The sequence below is a fragment of the Varroa destructor genome, unplaced genomic scaffold (assembly GCF_002443255.2).
Source record: "Varroa destructor unplaced genomic scaffold, Vdes_3.0 BEIS01000007.1, whole genome shotgun sequence".
Taxonomy (NCBI): domain Eukaryota; kingdom Metazoa; phylum Arthropoda; class Arachnida; order Mesostigmata; family Varroidae; genus Varroa; species Varroa destructor.
The window spans coordinates 16908952-16921538 of record NW_019211460.1 but is presented as its reverse complement, the minus strand read 5'-3'; the positions used below and the strand labels follow the sequence as shown (position 1 = coordinate 16921538).

General features: G+C 40.7%; 1 protein-coding gene across 4 annotated transcripts in view; it reads left to right on the top strand.

The window, feature by feature from the left end:
• The window catches only part of LOC111254119 (putative E3 ubiquitin-protein ligase RNF144A-A), an 81088-nt gene that overhangs the window by 18868 nt on the left and 49633 nt on the right, over positions 1 to 12587 (top strand). Inside the window, exons 2-3 of one of the 4 annotated variants that reach the window (XM_086974081.1) lie at positions 10871 to 10970; positions 11830 to 11994. The exons of the other annotated variants lie outside the window; for them this stretch is intronic. The gene's annotated coding sequence lies outside the window, so the exon portion shown is untranslated. The remainder of the gene's footprint in view (positions 1 to 10870; positions 10971 to 11829; positions 11995 to 12587) is intronic. 4 annotated transcript variants of the gene reach the window in all.

Below are 12587 nucleotides of genomic sequence, written 5' to 3'. Positions count from 1 at the left end.
TATGTGTGTGTGTGTGTGTGTAACTCAAAATAAAAAAAAATCTACTCACTAGTGCCTCCTGCTAGGAGATGCTTAATGCACTTTGCTATATGACCTATATCCTGTTTGAAACAATGATATGGGCTAGATATGTCTCATATTCTTGTCGCGCAGTCTACAAGCACTAAATTCAGCGAGTCATAGAATGCCTGAAAAACGAAGATATCTGCCATTGGTTCGTGTTTTCACAATAGTTTCGTGATACCCTCATTCATGGCTTAGTTACTGCTAATCGAGATACGACGTAATCGTACCTTTTGGAAACGGATTATGGCCAATTTCGTCTAAACTAGTACAGGCTCATGTATTGTACAAAACGCTGAAAAAGCCAAAACCATCGTTATGACCTTGCTCGAGCATCATGGAAGGCATCCGTGTAAAAATTTGCTATTCGACGCTTTAGAAACACGCAGAGACGGTGTAGAGGACGATCTCCGAATATTTGATAGGGTTATGTTTATGTAGAGCTATAACTACTATTATGCATGAATTAAAACCGACGCGATGATTTACAGCAACAGAAAAAGTACTGCTTGTATAGGACTGTGTCATATCTTGTCTCCATCGTGTAGGCGCAATGAGAAAAAGGAAGAGGGAATATTCAAGCAATCTTCTGTGTTTTCTACATTGTTGAAATTTGTCATCATAACAGCTGCTCTATAAGAAAACCCTTTGCCAAAGAGAACGCAAATTAACAACTAGTTAGAATATACAGTTGCAAAACAAAACACTACCCCATTAGGTGAAAGCCCCCCCCCCCCCCCGAATAGATATTGTGGGCCATATAATATTCGGACGCACAGCACCTGTACCTGAGGCTACCTTAAACAAAACCGTATCGTCGAGGTAACGCTTATTGCAGAAGATAGAAATGTGGATGGGCTCTGGCAGAGAGCTTCACTTTTAGCATCTAGAATAGCTAGCAATACGTGCACTCTAATGTGAAACAGACCTCGGATAGATGCACGTTCATGAAAATATCTTCAAAAAACCTTATCTATTCAAGCCAGAATTACTTCACTGGTATGGCACGGCAGATCAGATGCTATAGTAGGTCAGCGGGTATGCGCAGTTAATGACAGCGAATTACTTGTATCAGTGACACTGAAAGGCTATCGTTAGTAATTATTGTGAGCTTCACACAACGGATTAGAACTTTAGGTTTTGCGTCACCACGTTCCCGTGAAAATTTGCCGTTCGAATGTTTCACGCAGGAGGTCATCGTCAAGTGATTAGCGAAACGCAAGGTGACTTCCGAGAATTCTGTCTGCTACAGTGTTACCGTTACAATGACAAAAGCAATGATGACCTGGGTCGAAGGGTATTAATATCCTGATGGACTTTTCCAATGACAGAGAACAAACTTGGTGAGTTAACTGAATACGGAATGCAGAAGCGATATTAATAAAATGAAGTCCGTTATAAACGAACGACAGTCCAAATGGACGAAGAGGCCAGGAACGTCGACTTCAGCTATAACATGGTAAGCTAAGCATCGATAATAGGCCACGAAAAGGCTCTGCGAATAAGCGACAAAAATTGAATCGAATTTATTTGGAGAACTTTTCTTCATAGGTAGTTCCAATGCAGTCCGATGTATTCTTTGCGCACAATAAATAATTTCGTTCCGCACGCATAAACGCCCCCTCCTTACTTTTAGACGTGGCCAACTCAATATGAGTATAAATATATAAGCACACTTGGTTAAAATTAACATAAGTTCTTAGCATTTCGTCATGACCTAACGGACTGCGTTTGATAGGACCTTGCAATGGGATCATATGCTAATGCCCTAGAAACAACTCCAGCCTTCTACAAATTCTACTTGTCGTCAATCTACTGCTGGCTTCAATTTGTGCCAGTATCAGTCACGGAAAAGTGACGAAAGCCGATTAACAACGCATCGTCGTCATTGGGATATTTCTCCACTTTAATCTATATATCCAAAGCTAGTCAGCGGTACCTCTCAATAAACATGGCATGTCGACGTGACCTTAAGGACGCGTCCTTTAGCAAAACATATGCGTTTCTGCTTTTGTTTTTCCATTATATTTAAGATATAGTAGTCGTTAAATTAGAGTCCCCAGTAACTAAACGAGATCTGGCAGTTTGTCTTCGACTTTGTCAAAATGCCGGATTTACATTGACATTTGATGGGAGCGATTTGCGTTGTCAGTGGATTGTCGTAACTTCTCAGTGCTGATTAAGAGCATATAGTGATAGAAGTACATGATATATATAGTTGACTACGTCAAACGTTTCTCGAGCTTCCGAGATTCGTCCCGAGCTCTCAGTCCCGAGGGGCTGAGTCGTTTGGGATGGAGGGGTGTTAAAAATGGACGTCGTTTCTCACAAATTGTTCGCTTGTTACTGATGGAACGACTATGTCAGCCTGCAGATGATGATAAACAAATGACATTACTATTGATTTCATTGTCAATAAGCGTTAATTTTATGTTAAACGCTGCTATTCCAATAAAGTTTCTTCATGCGTTTCTGAAGTAATGTTACTGCATCAACCATCACGATCCAGTAGTAGTATTTGGTTTTAAGGTACCACTTCAGACGCCGTCGCATTGGCCGTTGTTTTTGTGGTGCTGTAAATGTTGCATTAGTAAGTAAGTGAAAGAAAGAGCAAACTACGCAACTTCTGGGTAAGGTCATGTCAAAATCGTTGACATGTAGAAAGCAGCTGACAGTAGAAAAAGGCACAGCTTCGTTGCAAAATTCACCGTAATCTTAGACACGTTACGGTATCAACGTCAAGCGATACTTCAACCATAATCCCCTAAACAGTTTGTGTCCCACCAGACTCTATTATGTAATAGATTCCCTTGTATTTCCTGCTATACATGAGCGCGTAATGATTTTATTCAATACACACTTATAACCATTTCTCAAAATATGTCTAAGTAACTTCGAGAGCGAAAACTTCAATGTTAATCTTTGACTCGCAATGACTACAGATAGATGCTGTCTAAAAGCATCACTTTCTCACCATACACAATGATAACAGGAAGAAGATCCACGTGAACGAAACGACAGTAAAAAGACTATTTGTTTTCAGATTAATAAGAAGTATTTTGATCTGCTGATTATGGCTTGAAATGCCTTCACGTTCACATTCTCACGTTGGCTTGGCTGCTATTGGTAAACACTTGTACGCCATTCTCCCCGGAGATCTAATCTGTTCTTCTGACGAAACAACCTCATCAGAAACCCGCCTCGTATATTTGGGAATACGAATGCGTTTTTCAAGCATGTATTTACGTACATAATATCGGGGGCGTAGAATTCACGTAACGTACCGAAGAATATTTTCTCTTTTTCGTTCTCGTCGCTGTGTCATGACGAAATACTATTTTTCAGCGTTACCCCAATGTCGTTACGAATATTGGCGATACGGGTGGATCTTTTGGGCATGGCTCATTTCCATAGAGTTTCTGATTGGTTCAATATTTGAAGAGACGTATTTAGGTATTTATCCAGCTGATAAATTTGTGTAGTCTATTAAAGTAAGTTATACATATATGGGTTGACTATTGAAAAATTTTGATCGAACGAAGCGACGATTGGAACGTGGCCACGAAGTTACCACGAATTGACGAAAAAAAAACCTCTAATCTGATGTTCTCATATATTACGTAGACTAATACAGCCATTACCAGCTATTAAAATCTCACTTTTGCGAGACGAGATTCAGACGCCACGCAAATGTCTGCAGAATTATACGAACGAAGTAATGCACATAAACGGCTCAAGCATCGCGCTGAACAAACGATTTGCCTTATCTTAAACTAAATTAGATGGGCATCCGATAGGCAAAATTTTTAGTTCGTGTCTGCATATAAGTATGAACGCGGACGATCAGAATATCAATATACGGCTTATCAAAATACTCTTGGTGAATTGGAGCACGGTTATCCAAAACATACAACGAGAATTTAACGAAATTAGCAATTGCGGATCCCCTAGCGCGCCATACCGATTAAGAGGTCGAAAAACAGCATTATATACTGATATTTGATTTGTCTGCTTCTAATAAGCTCGTTTGCCCTCTGTATACAGCCCACTTAGGAACCAACTGGGGCCGCGAACGATTTGGGTCGGACCCGCTTTTTGTAGATTTGGCAAACTAAATATCAATAGATCACAATGTGTCCAGTACAAACAACCGGACAGTTTTGACGCTTAACACAAAACTACAGAGAGGCTATGGGAATAATCATATCGAAAATTCCATTACCTTGCTTGGTACTAGCACGTCTGTGCCACCCTGCAGGCACCCTAATTATCGGTAGTTCGATCCTCGCTTTAGCTATAGTTGTGGTGTACTTTTCACTACATCGACTTGAAACGGTGTGTGTGACCTTGCAATAACCTAAAATTATAAAGTTACTCAAAGATCTAAAACGATCAGTCGTTAGTTGATAGTCTTGGTTTAGATATGAAGGCCAAATATGGTATTTTAGCTTGAGTGTACCCACCCAACAAGCAGGTCCCCAGGTATTTCTATCGGTCAAAACGGCTATTTTAAGATCAGTGTCTTCTCCGCTAGTGAATATTACCCAGCGAACAGTACTGGGCAAATCGATTTTCAAGGAGCATACAAATATTTTGAAGATACGCCTCAGTACACCGAAGCAATGAAGTCGAGTTGACCCCAGCTGCACTCTCTGTTTCGCTGTATTCTGCTCGCTCGTCGAGCGCGTCCTCGATAGAACGACTGTGGCTAGCGTTTGATTTCGGCATAAAACACGCTTCTGCACGATGCCATAGAAAAGGACGAGAGCTTCACTGCCCGGCCAGAGAGGTTTTGGAGACAAACTATATCCAAAGCTTCGTCACGTCAGCTCGAACCTATGTATAACAAGCGTTGAGAATGTCGTTGCTACGTGTGGCAATCAGCGTTACTATCATCACAAGGTGTGTCTCAGTATAGGCATATCTCTTATCTATCTTATACGCTAAAAATCTAACACCTTTATATATCTATATTTACTTATACCTTTGTTTGTTTAAATCCATGAACACGGATCTATTCTTCCCTATTCGATGCTAAACCACCCGGGCCTTGATGGCCGCACTATCCTTATTATCAAACACGTTTTGCTGAATCTGCATCGCTGGGTCACGCAGTCCAGGCAAGATTTATTCGGGTCTGGCTCGAAGCAAACGCTATAACCTTTCTAACATTCAGTCATCGCAGCTATCTGGTACCGACTGTCAGGCTAGAGCAAAAAGCAATAGTAGAACGAGATATGGACCGCAAAGCAGAGCACTTGTCGTCATATGAGTGCGGAAGCACGTCATTAGAAACGAGACGTTAACAATAGATAGTAGAGGTGACTGCAGGATATTTCAATAGTCTGAGATAATAGCGCGATATTTGATATATTATCTTTTTTATCTGATAATCAGTGTGTGAGAAATCCAATCATGTCTATCGAACCGTAGGCTTCGAGCGTCAATTAAATCAATAATAGTAGGATTTAATCAATTTTTGTTTGAGGCGAAGTGACTGTTGAAACGGTCATTACTTTTACAAGATATGATTCAATAACATTGTGAGGTTTCCTCGTGCCGTTATTAGCCAGGGATAATATGGAGCTTCAAATAACATATTTTGTTTCGGAGATACATCCACCCAAAGTCAAATGCACGGATCCGACGATGGCTGCCAGTTTCTGAAGAGAATAGAAATCATTAATTTCAAATAGTTATTTAATGCATCGAGAGCAATTGAGACACTTCGTCCATATAAACCAAAATAAAGTTAGGTTTCTTGGCTATCTACACATCTTTTCTCAATACACACAACACACGCATGCATTAGATTACCTTTATCAGACGAGGTCACTTTAGATTTGTAAAAACCCATTGTTAACACTGGAAAAAAACAGTAGCAAATCGTGAACTTGAAAACATGTTCACTTATAATCTGATAAGCCTCGGATGTAAGATAACGCCGTAGTTTACGGATCAAAGTGTTGATTTACCCCATTTCCTTCCTTTCTCTGTCTGTCCAGTTAAATGGGTTAAAGTTATATGGCAGTAGATAACTTATTCGTAAAAAACAATTATATTTACCAGAACTGAATGAAAACAGCAAACTACAGCAGTAGCTTGCTGTTTTCATTCTGTTCAATGTCTATTAAATCCGATCTGGTTGTGGCCATCTTATGGCAAAGCATCGATTGTCGGTAGCTGCATTTGCAATCAAGCCAGCAACAAAGTCGTCATTTGTTCACGTCATGAATTGACTTCCGGCGGACTACTATACCCCTTGTATGACAAGGTTACTACAAACAGTGCATGCAGATAAGGACATAGCAACATATAGAAAGAATTCAAGGTTGGTTTAAGATCGCTCTGCCTCTCAGGCTTTTTGTTTCATAAAATCATACCGGCGGCAATAACACGACCTCCAAGTTTCGCAAGCTTTATGTAAAAGCCTCCGATTTTTCCAAACACTATTGAGAATATTGGCACGATACTGAAAGTGTGTTATTGCTAAGGGAGCACACGCAAAAACATTCTGGTCAACAATGGGTGTTCTTGTGACCCGGTCATCGCCTGCTCACAAGCTCAGGTCTGCAAACTGGTCACAATGACAATCCTATTTCTATCTTATATACTATATTTAATAACACTGATGGTGCATGTCTGATATGTCGTCCGTTACTTAAATCGCGCTTGTTAAATGATTCTTGCTCGCAATTTGTTGGCGATGCGTGCGTGTTCGCGCAAATGTTATAGTTGGACTATTTTTTGACGGGAATCCTTGTCCAGACGTTGTTCTGCTAGGGAATCGATGCCCTTTTTGTACGAACGAGTTTATATACAGCTGAAAGCTCGTGATGAGACGAATCTAGGTCCGGTATTCCTATTATTAAACCTAGCAGTCTTCATGCTGAAAAACGAGCCAAATCACCGGTAGTAGCGTTTTGGTCCCGTCATGGCCGAAGGCGTTTAGAAACAGAGCGCTACCGTCACACCGTTAATGAACAGCGATATAATAACGCTCCAATGTGCTTCATAGACGGGTGGCACAGTGTTCCTTTCCGATTAGTGCACTGTTAATAGTTGCTACAGCAACGATTAAACAGTGTTACAGCAAGCGGACATCATCTAAACTATTTGATGTTTATTTGTCCTATGGTATGGCTACGCAGATCATGATTTTTACTGCAGAAAAGCCGATAAAACATAGTGTATCATGGCTATCCATGTACACTAACTGCTGTTACGCAGGCAAGCGTGTATGTTGAACTGATAGGTGCCGAGCTGATTTTGTGTCAACAGAAATTACGTTTTTTTTTGGGTGACTTTCTGCACGAAAATTTCAGACTCCGGGTCGTCATGACGATGACAGCCGTGAGTATTTCTGTATACCTGTCAGTATGTTCTGCAGCTTTTGCACGATTAATTATTACTGTTGAAATAATCAAATACTGCTAACACACAGTACCTTAAATGAGTTTTTGATATTGTTGGTCCACGATTATGATGGCAGCCACTCCTATGGCCGGTTCACACCAACCAACACTATCGGCAAGCTCATTTTTCCATTAACCACTGAGGGTAAATGGCATTATAAAAACAAGTGCCGCTGCATTGGTCACTATCGATACGATACAAATCCAAATGTGAACTGCTAATATTTGAGGTTTTCCAGATAAGCTCGTTGCGAGCTAGAGAACATGCGTATGAGAGATAGAATTTATCAAGTTACGCTTATCGATGGCAGATAGCCAATCATAAACGTCAGATTTGCCCATTGACAAAACATGTTATTTTAATGGAGAGAGAGCGGATGAAAAGTTTTGCGTATGCTAATCTCTGATATCTATGCCTCTAGGGCTGCAAGTAGCAACAAGGTTAAAAGTTCCGTAACAGTTAAAGATCAGTCTGCCTATCAGTGTATAAATGGCCTCAGCGTAATCAGCAGCAGTCGATAAAGGCGGCGAGAGAAGTCCGAAGTCCGCAACCTTGGCATACAGCATAAAGTATAGGGCATGGTGCCTTTACTCCGCATAAGCTATAGAATAGATAACGCAGATAAACCGATAAATTTAGATGGAGCTTAGTCTATCTTGCGGCCAATTAATATGCCAATTTGAAAGACCAACAGAAGAAAACGGTGGGGTTACTCTATGTAGGCTCAGTGCCGCATACCCAATCAATAGATCGGTCTACATATGACGTCATTTGTTCCAAACTAAGCGTTTCCACAAATAGGGGTCAAAATGTGTTGTGTTATGTTATGTTATGCCATTCAAATGTCAACCATCCTCATAGTTGACAGCTTTAAAGTGAGCAGCGAAGCAAAAATTGGCTGGTAAAAGGATCGATCATTGTTAGCGCGGGTTTGGTTAAATATCAATTGATTTCCGTGTAGTATAGCTTGTTCCAGTACTATAGTTCCATCGCAGTTTGGCTAGGATTTTCGAAAAACGGTTGAATCTTTTTTACAAACTGGGCCCGACAGCATTTGGTCCTTTTTACAATGATCGCGTTTAGCTGAACGAGAAACAAATACATAGAGGGAATCACACCTGACGCATACTTTCCTTTCTAGTTCTTAGCCTTTTTCTTTAGCCTGCAAATTAGGTCCCCATCAAAATCATCTCGTAAGCAATGTGGCTTACCAGACGCATTTCCATTCTTGTCATGACACATGGTGTTCTCAGCGTACCGAGTTCGTTGTGGCCATAGAGGTTCACTTGGCAGTCTAGCCCTTTGATCATGTCATAGAAAATAATAAGCGATACAGCCAACAACGGAAATTGTCTCAGCAATACACCAGCAAATGCAGAATAACAATGAAAACAAGAAGGGTGTTTGGAATTTTTACTCTAGGAAAATTTAACAATGATCATACAGATGATAACGACCGCTTACATCAGTGCACCGACTGATTTCATGCGCGCAGATTCGTCGCCATCGGGTCGCCTATGTGGGCCATCCCGATGTGCTCGTTCCTTGCATGTACAGACTGCGCGTTCTGGGTCTTTTCCGTTCTACCTAGATTATATGTACATATATTAGCTACATCTGGAACTCGAGGTTAATAACTATACAGCAACCAGAGGCCACGTATAGCAAGCACAAGAGGAACAGCTGAAACGGTCATTGCGGCGTAGAGAACGTTGTCGTTGTTCGTTACGCCATGCTCCGTTAGCAGCTGTAACGGTAACAGCGTTAATAGATGATGTAAAGGGAAAACGCTTTGGAAAGTCGAAACAAACGGACCTCTGAGAGGCCTACATTATACATATAGCGTGTCTATCTTTCGTGCTAACTGGGTGCCTGCCGTCTCCGTTTGCGTATGACTAATGGTTGACAGACACGGGATGAGACAGGCCGCAAATGACAAGCCAGAAAGCTACGCGCCATTAAAGCTAACTATTTCTGTTCTTCGTAGTTCCTGCTCTGCTCTCCCAGTCATACGGGTGGACGCGTGCAAATGCGCTCAGCAGCGAGGAGCGCCTAGAGATAGCAGCAGGAATCAAGCAACTAGATCATCAATATCATTACCATCTACATAATGGTCATTAGGAAAGATCAGCCTATGAAGAAGAAGATAACTGTGCGAGCTGACGCAGTAGCAACGTCCGACAGAATCACGTCTATATCTATAATCTTTATCATCTTGCCCTATATCGAACCACTGAATACGTACGATGCTGCTGGGTCAGCGCGAGATAACGCTATCTTTTTCATTTTCCCTCTGTTGTCTATTCACGGCGAGTTTGCGTTGAAGTCTATTTGACTTCAAGTCGCTTATATACATCCTACTAACCCATAAAAGTGAAATTTTACTAGTGACCTTTGAACTGAACAATACGTAAACGCTTAAATAAATAAGTTAAACTCGGGTGCAGTATATAGTGGTTACGTATATATATTGAATAGAATATTAATATTTATAATCGTTCCATTATAACGGCAGTATATTCTTTTGCGTATGAAATCACATCCCAACTAAATATATGCCAGGCCGAAGTTGTAGAAATTCTTACGAAGGTATTATGTAGCAAACTATGTGGTTTTCTTGGACCAATATTTGTACCACCTCTATTATACTGGATATCTACTCAGGTTGATTTTGGTTACGGCAAAATCAGAAGCTAACCTCAAGGGAACGTTTTTCACTTTATCTTTGTTTACGATTTTGTGATCCTAAAATGGCACGCGACGACCAACGTTTCACATTCCTAAACGGTAACAAAACCAAGGACCCGACCTGAAATGGAGCAGGCGACATTGGGTTCTGTTTAGAATAGCTTGAAGGGTTGTCAAAGTGCACGTAATTTTTCCACGGGCCGCCTATTCTATCCTGCAAAGTAAGGTCTAAAACAAGGTACAACTCATTATAGCGAAACATAACCCAGGGGACATCGGTTAATGGAGCCGTCAGATGGTCTGACTGTATAAAAGCTCAATAAGCTGTACTGAGAAGAAACGAAGAAGCAGTTAGCCTTGTTATACATCGTCGTCTCGATAAGTTGTAACTGTGAGCTTTGTAGAAAGAAAAGGTAATACATTTTTCATCTTCTTCAAGGTAAGTCCTGTCAACCGAGGAATTCATCAATATAAACCTCTTTTTAGTCTGGAGCCAGATAATTGGAGCAACGCTAACTCTAAATGAAAAACTCTAAACATGACAGAAAAAAAATTCTCCAACATATAGAACAGATGGCTAAGTATCGCGTTTAATCCACTACCGTATCTAATGCCAGAGCTTTTAATCGTGACTTAAGTGCCTCGGCTTTGACATTTGGTATTTAACCATTGGGCACTACCTTAGACACCTGCCTTTTAACAGGAAACGATGTACCTCTACGCTCGGAGTCGAATCTAACTTTTTGCTAAGTTTAACAGGCCGATATGTCACCGCTGCACTAGTACGGAGAACGCTTATCAAGGTTAGTACAATGGGAATTAATTTCTATCTACTGATTGAACACAAGCATTGATTGATATTTGTTGATAATTGCAGGCAGACCATTTTATGAAGGTAGAAGAATTGATGAGCTAGTGGCTGTGTATAACGTTGTCAAAAATCTGCATAAAACAAACTGTGAAGTATTACTTCTGAGAACTCGTCTCTGATAGATTACCGCCCCCAGATAATTTATGAACAGACCGTAAAATCTGCATTATTAGACAGCTGCTAACGAATAATTACTATATGGCTGCGTTTTGGCCTGTACTGGACAGGATCGATGCAAGTTTTAGGCAAAATTTGAACGTGTATCGTACGTATGATCACAGTCATAGATCTTCCGTGCTTCACTCGCCCGTTTCTTCTCGTAACTGTTGCCTGTAATTGGCAGTAACTAACGAAAGTATTGGATACTTTGGATATTAGTGATAACTATGAATTGCTTTATAAACAAATCGTCCCTTACCACAGACTTATATCTTGAATGTATGAAAAAAACATACTAGTCCGTCATCTGCCTTCCGTTAAAAGCCCATCTGAATGAAAATTTTGGCTATGTTTATAGGGTTATCGCACTGAATCGATGTTTCGAACTTTACGTCCTCTTAAGCATTGCTTCCGACCATTGGCTTTTTATACGATTAGACGAATTCTATGTCTACGACCGGTCCCGAGCCTATACCATTTCATGTTTCTCAAAGTTCACTAGCTTTTACCACCGTCTTCTTTACCTTTAGCTGACTAGGATTGAGGTTACCATCGCCGTCAGTGCGTGATACTTGGAAGGTTTTCCCTGAATAGTCACAAGGAATAACCCAAGTTTCATTCACTTTAAATAGGAATATTTTTAGGCTCCAGGAAATCGGCTAGCTCGCCCTAGCCTAAGGCCCCACGGAGCAAACCAATAACTGCACGACCATTCGAGCGTACCATGTTTATCTGCAAATGGTACAAAACCTGTTCTAAATAGCCGGAGCGTAGTAGAGGAAAAACGGATTCTATAGGTAAGAACATTTTCTAGTCTTCTATCCGTGCACAAATATGGCAACACGATCTATCACCACAATGAGGCAATGCACCGGCTGGAGTAATATATAATATTATCTATGTGGCTGCAGTGCGTAAAAAATACGAAATCCCCCACAGAAATATTGTGAGTGAGCTTTTCGAAAAAATGTTTTTAACTTTTTGCGTTGATATTTCTAGATCCTGCTTTGTTTTCTGTTAGTGTTCTAAGTCGAGTGCAGCCCAAGGCTATGCTGGCCCCGGGTCATTAAATTTGAAAAGGTGGTTCGCTCAATCTTTCTCACAAATAGCAGCTCTATGTGAGAACGCTCGAAAATGTAATCTTCATACCCGACCGAGTTTAGCGTTGAAGCAGAAACAGTCGATTATTAATAGGAAACAACTAACTGCGTAAATTGATCATCAATAATTACCACTATTGATCTACCAGTTGATCGTACCCGTTTCTCCGTTCCTATTATGCTCGCGAAAGAGAAACTCCGCATAGAAGGTACATTAGACTTCAAAGCGTTCCAGCAAGAAGAAAAGTTTGCTTTGAAATGATCACTGATTGCATTGACATTACAAGTTA